At 51.7% G+C, this 22,364-nt stretch overlaps 33 non-coding genes across 33 annotated transcripts; all 33 read right to left on the bottom strand.

The window, feature by feature from the left end:
* Positions 1 to 108: 108 nt before the first annotated feature.
* Positions 109 to 181, bottom strand: Trnam-cau (transfer RNA methionine (anticodon CAU)). The gene has a single exon. It is a non-coding gene; the product is annotated as a tRNA-Met (tRNA).
* A 1,034-nt stretch (positions 182 to 1,215) lies between these two features.
* On the bottom strand, positions 1,216 to 1,297 carry Trnas-aga (transfer RNA serine (anticodon AGA)). The gene has a single exon. It is a non-coding gene; the product is annotated as a tRNA-Ser (tRNA).
* Positions 1,298 to 1,442: 145 nt separating this feature from the next.
* Positions 1,443 to 1,515, bottom strand: Trnak-uuu (transfer RNA lysine (anticodon UUU)). Its single transcript has one exon. It is a non-coding gene; the product is annotated as a tRNA-Lys (tRNA).
* A 661-nt stretch (positions 1,516 to 2,176) lies between these two features.
* Trnam-cau (transfer RNA methionine (anticodon CAU)) lies at positions 2,177 to 2,249 on the bottom strand. The gene has a single exon. It is a non-coding gene; the product is annotated as a tRNA-Met (tRNA).
* Positions 2,250 to 3,286: 1,037 nt separating this feature from the next.
* On the bottom strand, positions 3,287 to 3,368 carry Trnas-aga (transfer RNA serine (anticodon AGA)). The gene has a single exon. It is a non-coding gene; the product is annotated as a tRNA-Ser (tRNA).
* A 145-nt stretch (positions 3,369 to 3,513) lies between these two features.
* Positions 3,514 to 3,586, bottom strand: Trnak-uuu (transfer RNA lysine (anticodon UUU)). The gene has a single exon. It is a non-coding gene; the product is annotated as a tRNA-Lys (tRNA).
* A 661-nt stretch (positions 3,587 to 4,247) lies between these two features.
* Positions 4,248 to 4,320, bottom strand: Trnam-cau (transfer RNA methionine (anticodon CAU)). The gene has a single exon. It is a non-coding gene; the product is annotated as a tRNA-Met (tRNA).
* Positions 4,321 to 5,358: 1,038 nt separating this feature from the next.
* Trnas-aga (transfer RNA serine (anticodon AGA)) lies at positions 5,359 to 5,440 on the bottom strand. The gene has a single exon. It is a non-coding gene; the product is annotated as a tRNA-Ser (tRNA).
* A 145-nt stretch (positions 5,441 to 5,585) lies between these two features.
* Positions 5,586 to 5,658, bottom strand: Trnak-uuu (transfer RNA lysine (anticodon UUU)). Its single transcript has one exon. It is a non-coding gene; the product is annotated as a tRNA-Lys (tRNA).
* A 670-nt stretch (positions 5,659 to 6,328) lies between these two features.
* On the bottom strand, positions 6,329 to 6,401 carry Trnam-cau (transfer RNA methionine (anticodon CAU)). Its single transcript has one exon. It is a non-coding gene; the product is annotated as a tRNA-Met (tRNA).
* Positions 6,402 to 7,435: 1,034 nt separating this feature from the next.
* Positions 7,436 to 7,517, bottom strand: Trnas-aga (transfer RNA serine (anticodon AGA)). The gene has a single exon. It is a non-coding gene; the product is annotated as a tRNA-Ser (tRNA).
* Positions 7,518 to 7,662: 145 nt separating this feature from the next.
* Trnak-uuu (transfer RNA lysine (anticodon UUU)) lies at positions 7,663 to 7,735 on the bottom strand. Its single transcript has one exon. It is a non-coding gene; the product is annotated as a tRNA-Lys (tRNA).
* Positions 7,736 to 8,396: 661 nt separating this feature from the next.
* Trnam-cau (transfer RNA methionine (anticodon CAU)) lies at positions 8,397 to 8,469 on the bottom strand. The gene has a single exon. It is a non-coding gene; the product is annotated as a tRNA-Met (tRNA).
* A 1,036-nt stretch (positions 8,470 to 9,505) lies between these two features.
* Trnas-aga (transfer RNA serine (anticodon AGA)) lies at positions 9,506 to 9,587 on the bottom strand. The gene has a single exon. It is a non-coding gene; the product is annotated as a tRNA-Ser (tRNA).
* A 145-nt stretch (positions 9,588 to 9,732) lies between these two features.
* On the bottom strand, positions 9,733 to 9,805 carry Trnak-uuu (transfer RNA lysine (anticodon UUU)). Its single transcript has one exon. It is a non-coding gene; the product is annotated as a tRNA-Lys (tRNA).
* Positions 9,806 to 10,475: 670 nt separating this feature from the next.
* Positions 10,476 to 10,548, bottom strand: Trnam-cau (transfer RNA methionine (anticodon CAU)). Its single transcript has one exon. It is a non-coding gene; the product is annotated as a tRNA-Met (tRNA).
* Positions 10,549 to 11,582: 1,034 nt separating this feature from the next.
* Positions 11,583 to 11,664, bottom strand: Trnas-aga (transfer RNA serine (anticodon AGA)). Its single transcript has one exon. It is a non-coding gene; the product is annotated as a tRNA-Ser (tRNA).
* Positions 11,665 to 11,809: 145 nt separating this feature from the next.
* On the bottom strand, positions 11,810 to 11,882 carry Trnak-uuu (transfer RNA lysine (anticodon UUU)). The gene has a single exon. It is a non-coding gene; the product is annotated as a tRNA-Lys (tRNA).
* Positions 11,883 to 12,543: 661 nt separating this feature from the next.
* On the bottom strand, positions 12,544 to 12,616 carry Trnam-cau (transfer RNA methionine (anticodon CAU)). The gene has a single exon. It is a non-coding gene; the product is annotated as a tRNA-Met (tRNA).
* A 1,036-nt stretch (positions 12,617 to 13,652) lies between these two features.
* On the bottom strand, positions 13,653 to 13,734 carry Trnas-aga (transfer RNA serine (anticodon AGA)). Its single transcript has one exon. It is a non-coding gene; the product is annotated as a tRNA-Ser (tRNA).
* Positions 13,735 to 13,879: 145 nt separating this feature from the next.
* Positions 13,880 to 13,952, bottom strand: Trnak-uuu (transfer RNA lysine (anticodon UUU)). Its single transcript has one exon. It is a non-coding gene; the product is annotated as a tRNA-Lys (tRNA).
* A 661-nt stretch (positions 13,953 to 14,613) lies between these two features.
* On the bottom strand, positions 14,614 to 14,686 carry Trnam-cau (transfer RNA methionine (anticodon CAU)). The gene has a single exon. It is a non-coding gene; the product is annotated as a tRNA-Met (tRNA).
* A 1,036-nt stretch (positions 14,687 to 15,722) lies between these two features.
* Positions 15,723 to 15,804, bottom strand: Trnas-aga (transfer RNA serine (anticodon AGA)). The gene has a single exon. It is a non-coding gene; the product is annotated as a tRNA-Ser (tRNA).
* A 145-nt stretch (positions 15,805 to 15,949) lies between these two features.
* Trnak-uuu (transfer RNA lysine (anticodon UUU)) lies at positions 15,950 to 16,022 on the bottom strand. Its single transcript has one exon. It is a non-coding gene; the product is annotated as a tRNA-Lys (tRNA).
* Positions 16,023 to 16,692: 670 nt separating this feature from the next.
* On the bottom strand, positions 16,693 to 16,765 carry Trnam-cau (transfer RNA methionine (anticodon CAU)). Its single transcript has one exon. It is a non-coding gene; the product is annotated as a tRNA-Met (tRNA).
* A 1,034-nt stretch (positions 16,766 to 17,799) lies between these two features.
* On the bottom strand, positions 17,800 to 17,881 carry Trnas-aga (transfer RNA serine (anticodon AGA)). The gene has a single exon. It is a non-coding gene; the product is annotated as a tRNA-Ser (tRNA).
* A 145-nt stretch (positions 17,882 to 18,026) lies between these two features.
* Trnak-uuu (transfer RNA lysine (anticodon UUU)) lies at positions 18,027 to 18,099 on the bottom strand. The gene has a single exon. It is a non-coding gene; the product is annotated as a tRNA-Lys (tRNA).
* Positions 18,100 to 18,769: 670 nt separating this feature from the next.
* Trnam-cau (transfer RNA methionine (anticodon CAU)) lies at positions 18,770 to 18,842 on the bottom strand. The gene has a single exon. It is a non-coding gene; the product is annotated as a tRNA-Met (tRNA).
* Positions 18,843 to 19,878: 1,036 nt separating this feature from the next.
* Positions 19,879 to 19,960, bottom strand: Trnas-aga (transfer RNA serine (anticodon AGA)). The gene has a single exon. It is a non-coding gene; the product is annotated as a tRNA-Ser (tRNA).
* Positions 19,961 to 20,105: 145 nt separating this feature from the next.
* Trnak-uuu (transfer RNA lysine (anticodon UUU)) lies at positions 20,106 to 20,178 on the bottom strand. Its single transcript has one exon. It is a non-coding gene; the product is annotated as a tRNA-Lys (tRNA).
* A 670-nt stretch (positions 20,179 to 20,848) lies between these two features.
* Positions 20,849 to 20,921, bottom strand: Trnam-cau (transfer RNA methionine (anticodon CAU)). The gene has a single exon. It is a non-coding gene; the product is annotated as a tRNA-Met (tRNA).
* Positions 20,922 to 21,958: 1,037 nt separating this feature from the next.
* Trnas-aga (transfer RNA serine (anticodon AGA)) lies at positions 21,959 to 22,040 on the bottom strand. The gene has a single exon. It is a non-coding gene; the product is annotated as a tRNA-Ser (tRNA).
* A 145-nt stretch (positions 22,041 to 22,185) lies between these two features.
* Trnak-uuu (transfer RNA lysine (anticodon UUU)) lies at positions 22,186 to 22,258 on the bottom strand. Its single transcript has one exon. It is a non-coding gene; the product is annotated as a tRNA-Lys (tRNA).
* Between the last annotated feature and the right edge of the window lie 106 nt (positions 22,259 to 22,364).

Genomic DNA, 22,364 nt, shown 5'->3' with positions numbered 1-22,364 from the left:
CATTTTGACGCTGAGGCGTGGACTCCGTGTGGATAACGGACAACAGTTAAGTTCGTTCCCTAGCAACAGCAACGCCCTTAATGCAGCCATGATGTACAGAAAATTAAATGCCCCAGGTGAGGATCGAACTCACGACCTTAAGATTATGAGACTTACGCGCTGCCTACTGCGCTACCGAGGCACGCCGGAGACGTCCTCGAAGGAAACTCGCTAAGTCTCACATTTTAGAGAAAGACAGTTTGCGCTTTCTGAAGGATCTATTGTCTTGCTACACGTACGAAACTCGGTAAGTCTCACATATTAGAGATAGACAGTTTGCGCTTTCTGAAGAATCTGTTGTCTTGCTACACGTGCTGTCCCGACTCTCTAGATTAAACTGCAGCCGCAGCTATACAGCTATAAGGTCCTGAGGCTGACCCATCTCAAGCGAGCAATCCGCGCGGCAGCATTGTTGCCACAAGAGCAAAATAATGCATCGACCGGGAATCGTGCCGGCATACCTTAAGATTATGAGACTTAGGCGCTGCCTACTGCACTACTGAGTCACAAACCACTCAACTACAGATGCTCGACAAGCTACCCGTGCTTTCCAAGCAGCTGTCGGCAGGGAAACTGGGATTGCCACCCAGCGACGTCGAAAAAGGGGCTAAACTCGCGAAGTCCCCCACTACACTGCCTTAAAACGACCGTTCATCACTATCGTGTGAGTAACCTTGCGTCAGCGGCGACGAGTCTTGCCCAAAGACGTAGCGTGCTTGGAGGCGCTGCCCGAATGCGTGTGGATGCACCCTCCTACCTCGTAATGCGCCTGCAGCTCCTATAGCCGTGGGCCGCTGTGGGCGGGCGGGAAGCCGACACAGCGCGGCGTTGCGAGCAGCGGCAGTGCGGTGGTGTTGTACTGTTGAGCATAGTTGCCTTCCAAGCAGTTGATCCGGGTACGATTCCCGGCCACCGCAAGTGGCGCTAATTTTTCCGTATCATTATGTGGGCTCCTGCTGTTAAATTAAGGTTTTTTTTTTTTTTCGTCGTTGCACCATCCTGTAGTATGTCCCGACTTGTCCCGACTTTGCTCGGCTGACGCGAAAGCTGACGCTTGGAAATCGCCCTTATCTAAAGGACAGGCACTATAAACGGCTGTGAGAGGTGAGGTGTGGCGAGGTACCAAAACGCGATATTTTCTGCTTCTTCTTCCAAAACAAGAAAAGAAAAATCCGACGCAGTCGGTAGGACTCGAACCTACGCTCCCAGAGGGAATCTGATTTCTAGTCAGACGCCTTAACCACTCGGCCACGACTGCTTGTCCAACAGGTGCCCCTCGAATCGTGAAAAACCCAACCGGTTGCGTCTGCGCAGAATGCCGACAGAAAACGTAAAACCGTGCACTGATTACGACAGGGCTACTATCGCTACGAGACGAGCCATTATGGAAGCGTTAAAATCTTCGCCCGGACAGGGACTCGAACCCTGGACCCTTAGGTTAAAAGCCTAATGCTCTACCGACTGAGCTATCCGGGCTTTCGCTTGTTGTGGTTGGAGCGGTTTCAAGCAACGTGATTAAGTGGAAGGTGTGTGTAGGCTTCTGGCGCTACTGGCGACTGCACCGACTACTCACTGACGCTGGTAGCAGCCCAACAGCGGACCAGTGCCTCTTCTCCCTTTATTCCGGTGCTGACAGTAACTCCATCACGTGCCTGCTTTCCCCGATTGCGTTCGGTTGAAGCCAAGGAAGAAGGGCGACCAACGACAGTTCGAAGACCAAAACATGGAGCGTTGTGTGCGCAAATAGTTCCGTTCCGGTACCGGGAATCGAAGCCGGACCTGTTGAGTGAAAGCCAGGTATCCTAGCCACTAGACCACACAGGACTTGCTCTACAGCGGTGAGATTTACTCCGTCTCTTATTGTATTTTGTGCTGAATCTGGACTCAGTGCTGTTCTCTGCTTGCGATCATATCCGCGCCTACAGACCGGCATGGCGCACAGTTCAAAATTGACTGTCCATTGCTGTGTGCATCGCATTTTGTTTGTAACACGGAGGAGAAATATCAAAGTTGTTACGTCGTCATAATTGGAAGTAAACATTTTGACGCTGAGGCGTGGACTCCGTGTGGATAACGGACAACAGTTAAGTTCGTTCCCTAGCAACAGCAACGCAGTCATGATGTACAGAAAATTAAATGCCCCAGGTGAGGATCGAACTCACGACCTTAAGATTATGAGACTTACGCGCTGCCTACTGCGCTACCGAGGCACGCCGGAGACGTCCTCGAAGGAAACTCGCTAAGTCTCACATTTTAGAGAAAGACAGTTTGCGCTTTCTGAAGGATCTATTGTCTTGCTACACGTACGAAACTCGGTAAGTCTCACATATTAGAGATAGACAGTTTGCGCTTTCTGAAGAATCTGTTGTCTTGCTACACGTGCTGTCCCGACTCTCTAGATTAAACTGCAGCCGCAGCTATACAGCTATAAGGTCCTGAGGCTGACCCATCTCAAGCGAGCAATCCGCGCGGCAGCATTGTTGCCACAAGAGCAAAATAATGCATCGACCGGGAATCGTGCCGGCATACCTTAAGATTATGAGACTTAGGCGCTGCCTACTGCACTACTGAGTCACAAACCACTCAACTACAGATGCTCGACAAGCTACCCGTGCTTTCCAAGCAGCTGTCGGCAGGGAAACTGGGATTGCCACCCAGCGACGTCGAAAAAGGGGCTAAACTCGCGAAGTCCCCCACTACACTGCCTTAAAACGACCGTTCATCACTATCGTGTGAGTAACCTTGCGTCAGCGGCGACGAGTCTTGCCCAAAGACGTAGCGTGCTTGGAGGCGCTGCCCGAATGCGTGTGGATGCACCCTCCTACCTCGTAATGCGCCTGCAGCTCCTATAGCCGTGGGCCGCTGTGGGCGGGCGGGAAGCCGACACAGCGCGGCGTTGCGAGCAGCGGCAGTGCGGTGGTGTTGTACTGTTGAGCATAGTTGCCTTCCAAGCAGTTGATCCGGGTACGATTCCCGGCCACCGCAAGTGGCGCTAATTTTTCCGTATCATTATGTGGGCTCCTGCTGTTAAATTAAGGTTTTTTTTTTTTTTTTTCGTCGTTGCACCATCCTGTAGTATGTCCCGACTTGTCCCGACTTTGCTCGGCTGACGCGAAAGCTGACGCTTGGAAATCGCCCTTATCTAAAGGACAGGCACTATAAACGGCTGTGAGAGGTGAGGTGTGGCGAGGTACCAAAACGCGATATTTTCTGCTTCTTCTTCCAAAACAAGAAAAGAAAAATCCGACGCAGTCGGTAGGACTCGAACCTACGCTCCCAGAGGGAATCTGATTTCTAGTCAGACGCCTTAACCACTCGGCCACGACTGCTTGTCCAACAGGTGCCCCTCGAATCGTGAAAAACCCAACCGGTTGCGTCTGCGCAGAATGCCGACAGGAAACGTAAAACCGTGCACTGATTACGACAGGGCTACTATCGCTACGAGACGAGCCATTATGGAAGCGTTAAAATCTTCGCCCGGACAGGGACTCGAACCCTGGACCCTTAGGTTAAAAGCCTAATGCTCTACCGACTGAGCTATCCGGGCTTTCGCTTGTTGTGGTTGGAGCGGTTTCAAGCAACGTGATTAAGTGGAAGGTGTGTGTAGGCTTCTGGCGCTACTGGCGACTGCACCGACTACTCACTGACGCTGGTAGCAGCCCAACAGCGGACCAGTGCCTCTTCTCCCTTTATTCCGGTGCTGACAGTAACTGCATCACGTGCCTGCTTTCCCCGATTGCGTTCGGTTGAAGCCAAGGAAGAAGGGCGACCAACGACAGTTCGAAGACCAAAACATGGAGCGTTGTGTGCGCAAATAGTTCCGTTCCGGTACCGGGAATCGAAGCCGGACCTGTTGAGTGAAAGCCAGGTATCCTAGCCACTAGACCACACAGGACTTGCTCTACAGCGGTGAGATTTACTCCGTCTCTTATTGTATTTTGTGCTGAATCTGGACTCAGTGCTGTTCTCTGCTTGCGATCATATCCGCGCCTACAGACCGGCATGGCGCACAGTTCAAAATTGACTGTCCATTGCTGTGTGCATCGCATTTTGTTTGTAACACGGAGGAGAAATATCAAAGTTGTTACGTCGTCATAATTGGAAGTAAACATTTTGACGCTGAGGCGTGGACTCCGTGTGGATAACGGACAACAGTTAAGTTCGTTCCCTAGCAACAGCAACGCAGTCATGATGTACAGAAAATTAAATGCCCCAGGTGAGGATCGAACTCACGACCTTAAGATTATGAGACTTACGCGCTGCCTACTGCGCTACCGAGGCACGCCGGAGACGTCCTCGAAGGAAACTCGCTAAGTCTCACATTTTAGAGAAAGACAGTTTGCGCTTTCTGAAGGATCTATTGTCTTGCTACACGTACGAAACTCGGTAAGTCTCACATATTAGAGATAGACAGTTTGCGCTTTCTGAAGAATCTGTTGTCTTGCTACACGTGCTGTCCCGACTCTCTAGATTAAACTGCAGCCGCAGCTATACAGCTATAAGGTCCTGAGGCTGACCCATCTCAAGCGAGCAATCCGCGCGGCAGCATTGTTGCCACAAGAGCAAAATAATGCATCGACCGGGAATCGTGCCGGCATACCTTAAGATTATGAGACTTAGGCGCTGCCTACTGCACTACTGAGTCACAAACCACTCAACTACAGATGCTCGACAAGCTACCCGTGCTTTCCAAGCAGCTGTCGGCAGGGAAACTGGGATTGCCACCCAGCGACGTCGAAAAAGGGGCTAAACTCGCGAAGTCCCCCACTACACTGCCTTAAAACGACCGTTCATCACTATCGTGTGAGTAACCTTGCGTCAGCGGCGACGAGTCTTGCCCAAAGACGTAGCGTGCTTGGAGGCGCTGCCCGAATGCGTGTGGATGCACCCTCCTACCTCGTAATGCGCCTGCAGCTCCTATAGCCGTGGGCCGCTGTGGGCGGGCGGGAAGCCGACACAGCGCGGCGTTGCGAGCAGCGGCAGTGCGGTGGTGTTGTACTGTTGAGCATAGTTGCCTTCCAAGCAGTTGATCCGGGTACGATTCCCGGCCACCGCAAGTGGCGCTAATTTTTCCGTATCATTATGTGGGCTCCTGCTGTTAAATTAAGGTTTTTTTTTTTTTTTTTTCGTCTTTGCACCATCCTGTAGTATGTCCCGACTTGTCCCGACTTTGCTCGGCTGACGCGAAAGCTGACGCTTGGAAATCGCCCTTATCTAAAGGACAGGCACTATAAACGGCTGTGAGAGGTGAGGTGTGGCGAGGTACCAAAACGCGATATTTTCTGCTTCTTCTTCCAAAACAAGAAAAGAAAAATCCGACGCAGTCGGTAGGACTCGAACCTACGCTCCCAGAGGGAATCTGATTTCTAGTCAGACGCCTTAACCACTCGGCCACGACTGCTTGTCCAACAGGTGCCCCTCGAATCGTGAAAAACCCAACCGGTTGCGTCTGCGCAGAATGCCGACAGGAAACGTAAAACCGTGCACTGATTACGACAGGGCTACTATCGCTACGAGACGAGCCATTATGGAAGCGTTAAAATCTTCGCCCGGACAGGGACTCGAACCCTGGACCCTTAGGTTAAAAGCCTAATGCTCTACCGACTGAGCTATCCGGGCTTTCGCTTGTTGTGGTTGGAGCGGTTTCAAGCAACGTGATTAAGTGGAAGGTGTGTGTAGGCTTCTGGCGCTACTGGCGACTGCACCGACTACTCACTGACGCTGGTAGCAGCCCAACAGCGGACCAGTGCCTCTTCTCCCTTTATTCCGGTGCTGACAGTAACTGCATCACGTGCCTGCTTTCCCCGATTGCGTTCGGTTGAAGCCAAGGAAGAAGGGCGACCAACGACAGTTCGAAGACCAAAACATGGAGCGTTGTGTGCGCAAATAGTTCCGTTCCGGTACCGGGAATCGAAGCCGGACCTGTTGAGTGAAAGCCAGGTATCCTAGCCACTAGACCACACAGGACTTGCTCTACAGCGGTGAGATTTACTCCGTCTCTTATTGTATTTTGTGCTGAATCTGGACTCAGTGCTGTTCTCTGCTTGCGATCATATCCGCGCCTACAGACCGGCATGGCGCACAGTTCAAAATTGACTGTCCATTGCTGTGTGCATCGCATTTTGTTTGTAACACGGAGGAGAAATATCAAAGTTGTTACGTCGTCATAATTGGAAGTAAACATTTTGACGCTGAGGCGTGGACTCCGTGTGGATAACGGACAACAGTTAAGTTCGTTCCCTAGCAACAGCAACGCCCTTAATGCAGCCATGATGTACAGAAAATTAAATGCCCCAGGTGAGGATCGAACTCACGACCTTAAGATTATGAGACTTACGCGCTGCCTACTGCGCTACCGAGGCACGCCGGAGACGTCCTCGAAGGAAACTCGCTAAGTCTCACATTTTAGAGAAAGACAGTTTGCGCTTTCTGAAGGATCTATTGTCTTGCTACACGTACGAAACTCGGTAAGTCTCACATATTAGAGATAGACAGTTTGCGCTTTCTGAAGAATCTGTTGTCTTGCTACACGTGCTGTCCCGACTCTCTAGATTAAACTGCAGCCGCAGCTATACAGCTATAAGGTCCTGAGGCTGACCCATCTCAAGCGAGCAATCCGCGCGGCAGCATTGTTGCCACAAGAGCAAAATAATGCATCGACCGGGAATCGTGCCGGCATACCTTAAGATTATGAGACTTAGGCGCTGCCTACTGCACTACTGAGTCACAAACCACTCAACTACAGATGCTCGACAAGCTACCCGTGCTTTCCAAGCAGCTGTCGGCAGGGAAACTGGGATTGCCACCCAGCGACGTCGAAAAAGGGGCTAAACTCGCGAAGTCCCCCACTACACTGCCTTAAAACGACCGTTCATCACTATCGTGTGAGTAACCTTGCGTCAGCGGCGACGAGTCTTGCCCAAAGACGTAGCGTGCTTGGAGGCGCTGCCCGAATGCGTGTGGATGCACCCTCCTACCTCGTAATGCGCCTGCAGCTCCTATAGCCGTGGGCCGCTGTGGGCGGGCGGGAAGCCGACACAGCGCGGCGTTGCGAGCAGCGGCAGTGCGGTGGTGTTGTACTGTTGAGCATAGTTGCCTTCCAAGCAGTTGATCCGGGTACGATTCCCGGCCACCGCAAGTGGCGCTAATTTTTCCGTATCATTATGTGGGCTCCTGCTGTTAAATTAAGGTTTTTGTTTTTTTTCGTCGTTGCACCATCCTGTAGTATGTCCCGACTTGTCCCGACTTTGCTCGGCTGACGCGAAAGCTGACGCTTGGAAATCGCCCTTATCTAAAGGACAGGCACTATAAACGGCTGTGAGAGGTGAGGTGTGGCGAGGTACCAAAACGCGATATTTTCTGCTTCTTCTTCCAAAACAAGAAAAGAAAAATCCGACGCAGTCGGTAGGACTCGAACCTACGCTCCCAGAGGGAATCTGATTTCTAGTCAGACGCCTTAACCACTCGGCCACGACTGCTTGTCCAACAGGTGCCCCTCGAATCGTGAAAAACCCAACCGGTTGCGTCTGCGCAGAATGCCGACAGGAAACGTAAAACCGTGCACTGATTACGACAGGGCTACTATCGCTACGAGACGAGCCATTATGGAAGCGTTAAAATCTTCGCCCGGACAGGGACTCGAACCCTGGACCCTTAGGTTAAAAGCCTAATGCTCTACCGACTGAGCTATCCGGGCTTTCGCTTGTTGTGGTTGGAGCGGTTTCAAGCAACGTGATTAAGTGGAAGGTGTGTGTAGGCTTCTGGCGCTACTGGCGACTGCACCGACTACTCACTGACGCTGGTAGCAGCCCAACAGCGGACCAGTGCCTCTTCTCCCTTTATTCCGGTGCTGACAGTAACTGCATCACGTGCCTGCTTTCCCCGATTGCGTTCGGTTGAAGCCAAGGAAGAAGGGCGACCAACGACAGTTCGAAGACCAAAACATGGAGCGTTGTGTGCGCAAATAGTTCCGTTCCGGTACCGGGAATCGAAGCCGGACCTGTTGAGTGAAAGCCAGGTATCCTAGCCACTAGACCACACAGGACTTGCTCTACAGCGGTGAGATTTACTCCGTCTCTTATTGTATTTTGTGCTGAATCTGGACTCAGTGCTGTTCTCTGCTTGCGATCATATCCGCGCCTACAGACCGGCATGGCGCACAGTTCAAAATTGACTGTCCATTGCTGTGTGCATCGCATTTTGTTTGTAACACGGAGGAGAAATATCAAAGTTGTTACGTCGTCATAATTGGAAGTAAACATTTTGACGCTGAGGCGTGGACTCCGTGTGGATAACGGACAACAGTTAAGTTCGTTCCCTAGCAACAGCAACGCAGTCATGATGTACAGAAAATTAAATGCCCCAGGTGAGGATCGAACTCACGACCTTAAGATTATGAGACTTACGCGCTGCCTACTGCGCTACCGAGGCACGCCGGAGACGTCCTCGAAGGAAACTCGCTAAGTCTCACATTTTAGAGAAAGACAGTTTGCGCTTTCTGAAGGATCTATTGTCTTGCTACACGTACGAAACTCGGTAAGTCTCACATATTAGAGATAGACAGTTTGCGCTTTCTGAAGAATCTGTTGTCTTGCTACACGTGCTGTCCCGACTCTCTAGATTAAACTGCAGCCGCAGCTATACAGCTATAAGGTCCTGAGGCTGACCCATCTCAAGCGAGCAATCCGCGCGGCAGCATTGTTGCCACAAGAGCAAAATAATGCATCGACCGGGAATCGTGCCGGCATACCTTAAGATTATGAGACTTAGGCGCTGCCTACTGCACTACTGAGTCACAAACCACTCAACTACAGATGCTCGACAAGCTACCCGTGCTTTCCAAGCAGCTGTCGGCAGGGAAACTGGGATTGCCACCCAGCGACGTCGAAAAAGGGGCTAAACTCGCGAAGTCCCCCACTACACTGCCTTAAAACGACCGTTCATCACTATCGTGTGAGTAACCTTGCGTCAGCGGCGACGAGTCTTGCCCAAAGACGTAGCGTGCTTGGAGGCGCTGCCCGAATGCGTGTGGATGCACCCTCCTACCTCGTAATGCGCCTGCAGCTCCTATAGCCGTGGGCCGCTGTGGGCGGGCGGGAAGCCGACACAGCGCGGCGTTGCGAGCAGCGGCAGTGCGGTGGTGTTGTACTGTTGAGCATAGTTGCCTTCCAAGCAGTTGATCCGGGTACGATTCCCGGCCACCGCAAGTGGCGCTAATTTTTCCGTATCATTATGTGGGCTCCTGCTGTTAAATTAAGGTTTTTTTTTTTTTTTTCGTCGTTGCACCATCCTGTAGTATGTCCCGACTTGTCCCGACTTTGCTCGGCTGACGCGAAAGCTGACGCTTGGAAATCGCCCTTATCTAAAGGACAGGCACTATAAACGGCTGTGAGAGGTGAGGTGTGGCGAGGTACCAAAACGCGATATTTTCTGCTTCTTCTTCCAAAACAAGAAAAGAAAAATCCGACGCAGTCGGTAGGACTCGAACCTACGCTCCCAGAGGGAATCTGATTTCTAGTCAGACGCCTTAACCACTCGGCCACGACTGCTTGTCCAACAGGTGCCCCTCGAATCGTGAAAAACCCAACCGGTTGCGTCTGCGCAGAATGCCGACAGGAAACGTAAAACCGTGCCCGGATTACGACAGGGCTACTATCGCTACGAGACGAGCCATTATGGAAGCGTTAAAATCTTCGGCCGGACAGGGACTCGAACCCTGGACCCTTAGGTTAAAAGCCTAATGCTCTACCGACTGAGCTATCCGGGCTTTCGCTTGTTGTGGTTGGAGCGGTTTCAAGCAACGTGATTAAGTGGAAGGTGTGTGTAGGCTTCTGGCGCTACTGGCGACTGCACCGACTACTCACTGACGCTGGTAGCAGCCCAACAGCGGACCAGTGCCTCTTCTCCCTTTATTCCGGTGCTGACAGTAACTGCATCACGTGCCTGCTTTCCCCGATTGCGTTCGGTTGAAGCCAAGGAAGAAGGGCGACCAACGACAGTTCGAAGACCAAAACATGGAGCGTTGTGTGCGCAAATAGTTCCGTTCCGGTACCGGGAATCGAAGCCGGACCTGTTGAGTGAAAGCCAGGTATCCTAGCCACTAGACCACACAGGACTTGCTCTACAGCGGTGAGATTTACTCCGTCTCTTATTGTATTTTGTGCTGAATCTGGACTCAGTGCTGTTCTCTGCTTGCGATCATATCCGCGCCTACAGACCGGCATGGCGCACAGTTCAAAATTGACTGTCCATTGCTGTGTGCATCGCATTTTGTTTGTAACACGGAGGAGAAATATCAAAGTTGTTACGTCGTCATAATTGGAAGTAAACATTTTGACGCTGAGGCGTGGACTCCGTGTGGATAACGGACAACAGTTAAGTTCGTTCCCTAGCAACAGCAACGCCCTTAATGCAGCCATGATGTACAGAAAATTAAATGCCCCAGGTGAGGATCGAACTCACGACCTTAAGATTATGAGACTTACGCGCTGCCTACTGCGCTACCGAGGCACGCCGGAGACGTCCTCGAAGGAAACTCGCTAAGTCTCACATTTTAGAGAAAGACAGTTTGCGCTTTCTGAAGGATCTATTGTCTTGCTACACGTACGAAACTCGGTAAGTCTCACATATTAGAGATAGACAGTTTGCGCTTTCTGAAGAATCTGTTGTCTTGCTACACGTGCTGTCCCGACTCTCTAGATTAAACTGCAGCCGCAGCTATACAGCTATAAGGTCCTGAGGCTGACCCATCTCAAGCGAGCAATCCGCGCGGCAGCATTGTTGCCACAAGAGCAAAATAATGCATCGACCGGGAATCGTGCCGGCATACCTTAAGATTATGAGACTTAGGCGCTGCCTACTGCACTACTGAGTCACAAACCACTCAACTACAGATGCTCGACAAGCTACCCGTGCTTTCCAAGCAGCTGTCGGCAGGGAAACTGGGATTGCCACCCAGCGACGTCGAAAAAGGGGCTAAACTCGCGAAGTCCCCCACTACACTGCCTTAAAACGACCGTTCATCACTATCGTGTGAGTAACCTTGCGTCAGCGGCGACGAGTCTTGCCCAAAGACGTAGCGTGCTTGGAGGCGCTGCCCGAATGCGTGTGGATGCACCCTCCTACCTCGTAATGCGCCTGCAGCTCCTATAGCCGTGGGCCGCTGTGGGCGGGCGGGAAGCCGACACAGCGCGGCGTTGCGAGCAGCGGCAGTGCGGTGGTGTTGTACTGTTGAGCATAGTTGCCTTCCAAGCAGTTGATCCGGGTACGATTCCCGGCCACCGCAAGTGGCGCTAATTTTTCCGTATCATTATGTGGGCTCCTGCTGTTAAATTAAGGTTTTTTTTTTTTTTCGTCGTTGCACCATCCTGTAGTATGTCCCGACTTGTCCCGACTTTGCTCGGCTGACGCGAAAGCTGACGCTTGGAAATCGCCCTTATCTAAAGGACAGGCACTATAAACGGCTGTGAGAGGTGAGGTGTGGCGAGGTACCAAAACGCGATATTTTCTGCTTCTTCTTCCAAAACAAGAAAAGAAAAATCCGACGCAGTCGGTAGGACTCGAACCTACGCTCCCAGAGGGAATCTGATTTCTAGTCAGACGCCTTAACCACTCGGCCACGACTGCTTGTCCAACAGGTGCCCCTCGAATCGTGAAAAACCCAACCGGTTGCGTCTGCGCAGAATGCCGACAGGAAACGTAAAACCGTGCACTGATTACGACAGGGCTACTATCGCTACGAGACGAGCCATTATGGAAGCGTTAAAATCTTCGGCCGGACAGGGACTCGAACCCTGGACCCTTAGGTTAAAAGCCTAATGCTCTACCGACTGAGCTATCCGGGCTTTCGCTTGTTGTGGTTGGAGCGGTTTCAAGCAACGTGATTAAGTGGAAGGTGTGTGTAGGCTTCTGGCGCTACTGGCGACTGCACCGACTACTCACTGACGCTGGTAGCAGCCCAACAGCGGACCAGTGCCTCTTCTCCCTTTATTCCGGTGCTGACAGTAACTGCATCACGTGCCTGCTTTCCCCGATTGCGTTCGGTTGAAGCCAAGGAAGAAGGGCGACCAACGACAGTTCGAAGACCAAAACATGGAGCGTTGTGTGCGCAAATAGTTCCGTTCCGGTACCGGGAATCGAAGCCGGACCTGTTGAGTGAAAGCCAGGTATCCTAGCCACTAGACCACACAGGACTTGCTCTACAGCGGTGAGATTTACTCCGTCTCTTATTGTATTTTGTGCTGAATCTGGACTCAGTGCTGTTCTCTGCTTGCGATCATATCCGCGCCTACAGACCGGCATGGCGCACAGTTCAAAATTGACTGTCCATTGCTGTGTGCATCGCATTTTGTTTGTAACACGGAGGAGAAATATCAAAGTTGTTACGTCGTCATAATTGGAAGTAAACATTTTGACGCTGAGGCGTGGACTCCGTGTGGATAACGGACAACAGTTAAGTTCGTTCCCTAGCAACAGCAACGCAGTCATGATGTACAGAAAATTAAATGCCCCAGGTGAGGATCGAACTCACGACCTTAAGATTATGAGACTTACGCGCTGCCTACTGCGCTACCGAGGCACGCCGGAGACGTCCTCGAAGGAAACTCGCTAAGTCTCACATTTTAGAGAAAGACAGTTTGCGCTTTCTGAAGGATCTATTGTCTTGCTACACGTACGAAACTCGGTAAGTCTCACATATTAGAGATAGACAGTTTGCGCTTTCTGAAGAATCTGTTGTCTTGCTACACGTGCTGTCCCGACTCTCTAGATTAAACTGCAGCCGCAGCTATACAGCTATAAGGTCCTGAGGCTGACCCATCTCAAGCGAGCAATCCGCGCGGCAGCATTGTTGCCACAAGAGCAAAATAATGCATCGACCGGGAATCGTGCCGGCATACCTTAAGATTATGAGACTTAGGCGCTGCCTACTGCACTACTGAGTCACAAACCACTCAACTACAGATGCTCGACAAGCTACCCGTGCTTTCCAAGCAGCTGTCGGCAGGGAAACTGGGATTGCCACCCAGCGACGTCGAAAAAGGGGCTAAACTCGCGAAGTCCCCCACTACACTGCCTTAAAACGACCGTTCATCACTATCGTGTGAGTAACCTTGCGTCAGCGGCGACGAGTCTTGCCCAAAGACGTAGCGTGCTTGGAGGCGCTGCCCGAATGCGTGTGGATGCACCCTCCTACCTCGTAATGCGCCTGCAGCTCCTATAGCCGTGGGCCGCTGTGGGCGGGCGGGAAGCCGACACAGCGCGGCGTTGCGAGCAGCGGCAGTGCGGTGGTGTTGTACTGTTGAGCATAGTTGCCTTCCAAGCAGTTGATCCGGGTACGATTCCCGGCCACCGCAAGTGGCGCTAATTTTTCCGTATCATTATGTGGGCTCCTGCTGTTAAATTAAGGTTTTTTTTTTTTTTTTCGTCGTTGCACCATCCTGTAGTATGTCCCGACTTGTCCCGACTTTGCTCGGCTGACGCGAAAGCTGACGCTTGGAAATCGCCCTTATCTAAAGGACAGGCACTATAAACGGCTGTGAGAGGTGAGGTGTGGCGAGGTACCAAAACGCGATATTTTCTGCTTCTTCTTCCAAAACAAGAAAAGAAAAATCCGACGCAGTCGGTAGGACTCGAACCTACGCTCCCAGAGGGAATCTGATTTCTAGTCAGACGCCTTAACCACTCGGCCACGACTGCTTGTCCAACAGGTGCCCCTCGAATCGTGAAAAACCCAACCGGTTGCGTCTGCGCAGAATGCCGACAGGAAACGTAAAACCGTGCCCTGATTACGACAGGGCTACTATCGCTACGAGACGAGCCATTATGGAAGCGTTAAAATCTTCGGCCGGACAGGGACTCGAACCCTGGACCCTTAGGTTAAAAGCCTAATGCTCTACCGACTGAGCTATCCGGGCTTTCGCTTGTTGTGGTTGGAGCGGTTTCAAGCAACGTGATTAAGTGGAAGGTGTGTGTAGGCTTCTGGCGCTACTGGCGACTGCACCGACTACTCACTGACGCTGGTAGCAGCCCAACAGCGGACCAGTGCCTCTTCTCCCTTTATTCCGGTGCTGACAGTAACTGCATCACGTGCCTGCTTTCCCCGATTGCGTTCGGTTGAAGCCAAGGAAGAAGGGCGACCAACGACAGTTCGAAGACCAAAACATGGAGCGTTGTGTGCGCAAATAGTTCCGTTCCGGTACCGGGAATCGAAGCCGGACCTGTTGAGTGAAAGCCAGGTATCCTAGCCACTAGACCACACAGGACTTGCTCTACAGCGGTGAGATTTACTCCGTCTCTTATTGTATTTTGTGCTGAATCTGGACTCAGTGCTGTTCTCTGCTTGCGATCATATCCGCGCCTACAGACCGGCATGGCGCACAGTTCAAAATTGACTGTCCATTGCTGTGTGCATCGCATTTTGTTTGTAACACGGAGGAGAAATATCAAAGTTGTTACGTCGTCATAATTGGAAGTAAACATTTTGACGCTGAGGCGTGGACTCCGTGTGGATAACGGACAACAGTTAAGTTCGTTCCCTAGCAACAGCAACGCAGTCATGATGTACAGAAAATTAAATGCCCCAGGTGAGGATCGAACTCACGACCTTAAGATTATGAGACTTACGCGCTGCCTACTGCGCTACCGAGGCACGCCGGAGACGTCCTCGAAGGAAACTCGCTAAGTCTCACATTTTAGAGAAAGACAGTTTGCGCTTTCTGAAGGATCTATTGTCTTGCTACACGTACGAAACTCGGTAAGTCTCACATATTAGAGATAGACAGTTTGCGCTTTCTGAAGAATCTGTTGTCTTGCTACACGTGCTGTCCCGACTCTCTAGATTAAACTGCAGCCGCAGCTATACAGCTATAAGGTCCTGAGGCTGACCCATCTCAAGCGAGCAATCCGCGCGGCAGCATTGTTGCCACAAGAGCAAAATAATGCATCGACCGGGAATCGTGCCGGCATACCTTAAGATTATGAGACTTAGGCGCTGCCTACTGCACTACTGAGTCACAAACCACTCAACTACAGATGCTCGACAAGCTACCCGTGCTTTCCAAGCAGCTGTCGGCAGGGAAACTGGGATTGCCACCCAGCGACGTCGAAAAAGGGGCTAAACTCGCGAAGTCCCCCACTACACTGCCTTAAAACGACCGTTCATCACTATCGTGTGAGTAACCTTGCGTCAGCGGCGACGAGTCTTGCCCAAAGACGTAGCGTGCTTGGAGGCGCTGCCCGAATGCGTGTGGATGCACCCTCCTACCTCGTAATGCGCCTGCAGCTCCTATAGCCGTGGGCCGCTGTGGGCGGGCGGGAAGCCGACACAGCGCGGCGTTGCGAGCAGCGGCAGTGCGGTGGTGTTGTACTGTTGAGCATAGTTGCCTTCCAAGCAGTTGATCCGGGTACGATTCCCGGCCACCGCAAGTGGCGCTAATTTTTCCGTATCATTATGTGGGCTCCTGCTGTTAAATTAAGGTTTTTTTTTTTTTTTTCGTCGTTGCACCATCCTGTAGTATGTCCCGACTTGTCCCGACTTTGCTCGGCTGACGCGAAAGCTGACGCTTGGAAATCGCCCTTATCTAAAGGACAGGCACTATAAACGGCTGTGAGAGGTGAGGTGTGGCGAGGTACCAAAACGCGATATTTTCTGCTTCTTCTTCCAAAACAAGAAAAGAAAAATCCGACGCAGTCGGTAGGACTCGAACCTACGCTCCCAGAGGGAATCTGATTTCTAGTCAGACGCCTTAACCACTCGGCCACGACTGCTTGTCCAACAGGTGCCCCTCGAATCGTGAAAAACCCAACCGGTTGCGTCTGCGCAGAATGCCGACAGGAAACGTAAAACCGTGCCCTGATTACGACAGGGCTACTATCGCTACGAGACGAGCCATTATGGAAGCGTTAAAATCTTCGGCCGGACAGGGACTCGAACCCTGGACCCTTAGGTTAAAAGCCTAATGCTCTACCGACTGAGCTATCCGGGCTTTCGCTTGTTGTGGTTGGAGCGGTTTCAAGCAACGTGATTAAGTGGAAGGTGTGTGTAGGCTTCTGGCGCTACTGGCGACTGCACCGACTACTCACTGACGCTGGTAGCAGCCCAACAGCGGACCAGTGCCTCTTCTCCCTTTATTCCGGTGCTGACAGTAACTGCATCACGTGCCTGCTTTCCCCGATTGCGTTCGGTTGAAGCCAAGGAAGAAGGGCGACCAACGACAGTTCGAAGACCAAAACATGGAGCGTTGTGTGCGCAAATAGTTCCGTTCCGGTACCGGGAATCGAAGCCGGACCTGTTGAGTGAAAGCCAGGTATCCTAGCCACTAGACCACACAGGACTTGCTCTACAGCGGTGAGATTTACTCCGTCTCTTATTGTATTTTGTGCTGAATCTGGACTCAGTGCTGTTCTCTGCTTGCGATCATATCCGCGCCTACAGACCGGCATGGCGCACAGTTCAAAATTGACTGTCCATTGCTGTGTGCATCGCATTTTGTTTGTAACACGGAGGAGAAATATCAAAGTTGTTACGTCGTCATAATTGGAAGTAAACATTTTGACGCTGAGGCGTGGACTCCGTGTGGATAACGGACAACAGTTAAGTTCGTTCCCTAGCAACAGCAACGCCCTTAATGCAGCCATGATGTACAGAAAATTAAATGCCCTAGGTGAGGATCGAACTCACGACCTTAAGATTATGAGACTTACGCGCTGCCTACTGCGCTACCGAGGCACGCCGGAGACGTCCTCGAAGGAAACTCGCTAAGTCTCCCATTGTAGAGAAAGACAGTTTGCGCTTTCTGAAGGATCTATTGTCTTGCTACACGTACGAAACTCGGTAAGTCTCACATATTAGAGATAGACAGTTTGCGCTTTCTGAAGAATCTGTTGTCTTGCTACACGTGCTGTCCCGACTCTCTAGATTAAACTGCAGCCGCAGCTATACAGCTATAAGGTCCTGAGGCTGACCCATCTCAAGCGAGCAATCCGCGCGGCAGCATTGTTGCCACAAGAGCAAAATAATGCATCGACCGGGAATCGTGCCGGCATACCTTAAGATTATGAGACTTAGGCGCTGCCTACTGCACTACTGAGTCACAAACCACTCAACTACAGATGCTCGACAAGCTACCCGTGCTTTCCAAGCAGCTGTCGGCAGGGAAACTGGGATTGCCACCCAGCGACGTCGAAAAAGGGGCTAAACTCGCGAAGTCCCCCACTACACTGCCTTAAAACGACCGTTCATCACTATCGTGTGAGTAACCTTGCGTCAGCGGCGACGAGTCTTGCCCAAAGACGTAGCGTGCTTGGAGGCGCTGCCCGAATGCGTGTGGATGCACCCTCCTACCTCGTAATGCGCCTGCAGCTCCTATAGCCGTGGGCCGCTGTGGGCGGGCGGGAAGCCGACACAGCGCGGCGTTGCGAGCAGCGGCAGTGCGGTGGTGTTGTACTGTTGAGCATAGTTGCCTTCCAAGCAGTTGATCCGGGTACGATTCCCGGCCACCGCAAGTGGCGCTAATTTTTCCGTATCATTATGTGGGCTCCTGCTGTTAAATTAAGGTTTTTTTTTTTTTTCGTCGTTGCACCATCCTGTAGTATGTCCCGACTTGTCCCGACTTTGCTCGGCTGACGCGAAAGCTGACGCTTGGAAATCGCCCTTATCTAAAGGACAGGCACTATAAACGGCTGTGAGAGGTGAGGTGTGGCGAGGTACCAAAACGCGATATTTTCTGCTTCTTCTTCCAAAACAAGAAAAGAAAAATCCGACGCAGTCGGTAGGACTCGAACCTACGCTCCCAGAGGGAATCTGATTTCTAGTCAGACGCCTTAACCACTCGGCCACGACTGCTTGTCCAACAGGTGCCCCTCGAATCGTGAAAAACCCAACCGGTTGCGTCTGCGCAGAATGCCGACAGGAAACGTAAAACCGTGCACTGATTACGACAGGGCTACTATCGCTACGAGACGAGCCATTATGGAAGCGTTAAAATCTTCGCCCGGACAGGGAGTCGAACCCTGGACCCTTAGGTTAAAAGCCTAATGCTCTACCGACTGAGCTATCCGGGCTTTCGCTTGTTGTGGTTGGAGCGGTTTCAAGCAACGTGATTAAGTGGAAGGTGTGTGTAGGCTTCTGGCGCTACTGGCGACTGCACCGACTACTCACTGACGCTGGTAGCAGCCCAACAGCGGACCAGTGCCTCTTCTCCCTTTATTCCGGTGCTGACAGTAACTGCATCACGTGCCTGCTTTCCCCGATTGCGTTCGGTTGAAGCCAAGGAAGAAGGGCGACCAACGACAGTTCGAAGACCAAAACATGGAGCGTTGTGTGCGCAAATAGTTCCGTTCCGGTACCGGGAATCGAAGCCGGACCTGTTGAGTGAAAGCCAGGTATCCTAGCCACTAGACCACACAGGACTTGCTCTACAGCGGTGAGATTTACTCCGTCTCTTATTGTATTTTGTGCTGAATCTGGACTCAGTGCTGTTCTCTGCTTGCGATCATATCCGCGCCTACAGACCGGCATGGCGCACAGTTCAAAATTGACTGTCCATTGCTGTGTGCATCGCATTTTGTTTGTAACACGGAGGAGAAATATCAAAGTTGTTACGTCGTCATAATTGGAAGTAAACATTTTGACGCTGAGGCGTGGACTCCGTGTGGATAACGGACAACAGTTAAGTTCGTTCCCTAGCAACAGCAACGCCCTTAATGCAGCCATGATGTACAGAAAATTAAATGCCCCAGGTGAGGATCGAACTCACGACCTTAAGATTATGAGACTTACGCGCTGCCTACTGCGCTACCGAGGCACGCCGGAGACGTCCTCGAAGGAAACTCGCTAAGTCTCACATTTTAGAGAAAGACAGTTTGCGCTTTCTGAAGGATCTATTGTCTTGCTACACGTACGAAACTCGGTAAGTCTCACATATTAGAGATAGACAGTTTGCGCTTTCTGAAGAATCTGTTGTCTTGCTACACGTGCTGTCCCGACTCTCTAGATTAAACTGCAGCCGCAGCTATACAGCTATAAGGTCCTGAGGCTGACCCATCTCAAGCGAGCAATCCGCGCGGCAGCATTGTTGCCACAAGAGCAAAATAATGCATCGACCGGGAATCGTGCCGGCATACCTTAAGATTATGAGACTTAGGCGCTGCCTACTGCACTACTGAGTCACAAACCACTCAACTACAGATGCTCGACAAGCTACCCGTGCTTTCCAAGCAGCTGTCGGCAGGGAAACTGGGATTGCCACCCAGCGACGTCGAAAAAGGGGCTAAACTCGCGAAGTCCCCCACTACACTGCCTTAAAACGACCGTTCATCACTATCGTGTGAGTAACCTTGCGTCAGCGGCGACGAGTCTTGCCCAAAGACGTAGCGTGCTTGGAGGCGCTGCCCGAATGCGTGTGGATGCACCCTCCTACCTCGTAATGCGCCTGCAGCTCCTATAGCCGTGGGCCGCTGTGGGCGGGCGGGAAGCCGACACAGCGCGGCGTTGCGAGCAGCGGCAGTGCGGTGGTGTTGTACTGTTGAGCATAGTTGCCTTCCAAGCAGTTGATCCGGGTACGATTCCCGGCCACCGCAAGTGGCGCTAATTTTTCCGTATCATTATGTGGGCTCCTGCTGTTAAATTAAGGTTTTTTTTTTTTTTTTCGTCGTTGCACCATCCTGTAGTATGTCCCGACTTGTCCCGACTTTGCTCGGCTGACGCGAAAGCTGACGCTTGGAAATCGCCCTTATCTAAAGGACAGGCACTATAAACGGCTGTGAGAGGTGAGGTGTGGCGAGGTACCAAAACGCGATATTTTCTGCTTCTTCTTCCAAAACAAGAAAAGAAAAATCCGACGCAGTCGGTAGGACTCGAACCTACGCTCCCAGAGGGAATCTGATTTCTAGTCAGACGCCTTAACCACTCGGCCACGACTGCTTGTCCAACAGGTGCCCCTCGAATCGTGAAAAACCCAACCGGTTGCGTCTGCGCAGAATGCCGACAGGAAACGTAAAACCGTGCACTGATTACGACAGGGCTACTATCGCTACGAGACGAGCCATTATGGAAGCGTTAAAATCTTCGGCCGGACAGGGACTCGAACCCTGGACCCTTAGGTTAAAAGCCTAATGCTCTACCGACTGAGCTATCCGGGCTTTCGCTTGTTGTGGTTGGAGCGGTTTCAAGCAACGTGATTAAGTGGAAGGTGTGTGTAGGCTTCTGGCGCTACTGGCGACTGCACCGACTACTCACTGACGCTGGTAGCAGCCCAACAGCGGACCAGTGCCTCTTCTCCCTTTATTCCGGTGCTGACAGTAACTGCATCACGTGCCTGCTTTCCCCGATTGCGTTCGGTTGAAGCCAAGGAAGAAGGGCGACCAACGACAGTTCGAAGACCAAAACATGGAGCGTTGTGTGCGCAAATAGTTCCGTTCCGGTACCGGGAATCGAAGCCGGACCTGTTGAGTGAAAGCCAGGTATCCTAGCCACTAGACCACACAGGACTTGCTCTACAGCGGTGAGATTTACTCCGTCTCTTATTGTATTTTGTGCTGAATCTGGACTCAGTGCTGTTCTCTGCTTGCGATCATATCCGCGCCTAGAGACCGGCATGGCGCACAGTTCAAAATTGACTGTCCATTGCTGTGTGCATCGCATTTTGTTTGTAACACGGAGGAGAAATATCAAAATTGTTACGTCGTCATAATTGGAAGTAAACATTTTGACGCTGAGGCGTGGACTCCGTGTGGATAACGGACAACAGTTAAGTTCGTTCCCTAGCAACAGCAACGCCCTTAATGCAGCCATGATGTACAGAAAATTAAATGCCCCAGGTGAGGATCGAACTCACGACCTTAAGATTATGAGACTTACGCGCTGCCTACTGCGCTACCGAGGCACGCCGGAGACGTCCTCGAAGGAAACTCGCTAAGTCTCACATTTTAGAGAAAGACAGTTTGCGCTTTCTGAAGGATCTATTGTCTTGCTACACGTACGAAACTCGGTAAGTCTCACATATTAGAGATAGACAGTTTGCGCTTTCTGAAGAATCTGTTGTCTTGCTACACGTGCTGTCCCGACTCTCTAGATTAAACTGCAGCCGCAGCTATACAGCTATAAGGTCCTGAGGCTGACCCATCTCAAGCGAGCAATCCGCGCGGCAGCATTGTTGCCACAAGAGCAAAATAATGCATCGACCGGGAATCGTGCCGGCATACCTTAAGATTATGAGACTTAGGCGCTGCCTACTGCACTACTGAGTCACAAACCACTCAACTACAGATGCTCGACAAGCTACCCGTGCTTTCCAAGCAGCTGTCGGCAGGGAAACTGGGATTGCCACCCAGCGACGTCGAAAAAGGGGCTAAACTCGCGAAGTCCCCCACTACACTGCCTTAAAACGACCGTTCATCACTATCGTGTGAGTAACCTTGCGTCAGCGGCGACGAGTCTTGCCCAAAGACGTAGCGTGCTTGGAGGCGCTGCCCGAATGCGTGTGGATGCACCCTCCTACCTCGTAATGCGCCTGCAGCTCCTATAGCCGTGGGCCGCTGTGGGCGGGCGGGAAGCCGACACAGCGCGGCGTTGCGAGCAGCGGCAGTGCGGTGGTGTTGTACTGTTGAGCATAGTTGCCTTCCAAGCAGTTGATCCGGGTACGATTCCCGGCCACCGCAAGTGGCGCTAATTTTTCCGTATCATTATGTGGGCTCCTGTTGTTAAATTAAGGTTTTTTTTTTTTTTTTTCGTCGTTGCACCATCCTGTAGTATGTCCCGACTTGTCCCGACTTTGCTCGGCTGACGCGAAAGCTGACGCTTGGAAATCGCCCTTATCTAAAGGACAGGCACTATAAACGGCTGTGAGAGGTGAGGTGTGGCGAGGTACCAAAACGCGATATTTTCTGCTTCTTCTTCCAAAACAAGAAAAGAAAAATCCGACGCAGTCGGTAGGACTCGAACCTACGCTCCCAGAGGGAATCTGATTTCTAGTCAGACGCCTTAACCACTCGGCCACGACTGCTTGTCCAACAGGTGCCCCTCGAATCGTGAAAAACCCAACCGGTTGCGTCTGCGCAGAATGCCGACAGGAAACGTAAAACCGTGCACTGATTACGACAGGGCTACTATCGCTACGAGACGAGCCATTATGGAAGCGTTAAAATCTTCGGCCGGACAAGGACTCGAACCCTGGACCCTTAGGTTAAAAGCCTAATGCTCTACCGACTGAACTATCCGGGCTTTCGCTTGTTGTGGTTGGAGCGGTTTCAAGCAACGTGATTAAGTGGAAGGTGTGTGTAGGCTTCTGGCGCTACTGGCGACTGCACCGACTACTCACTGACGCTGG

This window comes from Schistocerca gregaria, unplaced genomic scaffold (genome assembly GCF_023897955.1).
Source record: "Schistocerca gregaria isolate iqSchGreg1 unplaced genomic scaffold, iqSchGreg1.2 ptg000359l, whole genome shotgun sequence".
NCBI lineage: Eukaryota > Metazoa > Arthropoda > Insecta > Orthoptera > Acrididae > Schistocerca > Schistocerca gregaria.
This window is presented reverse-complemented; position numbering and strand designations above follow the sequence as displayed.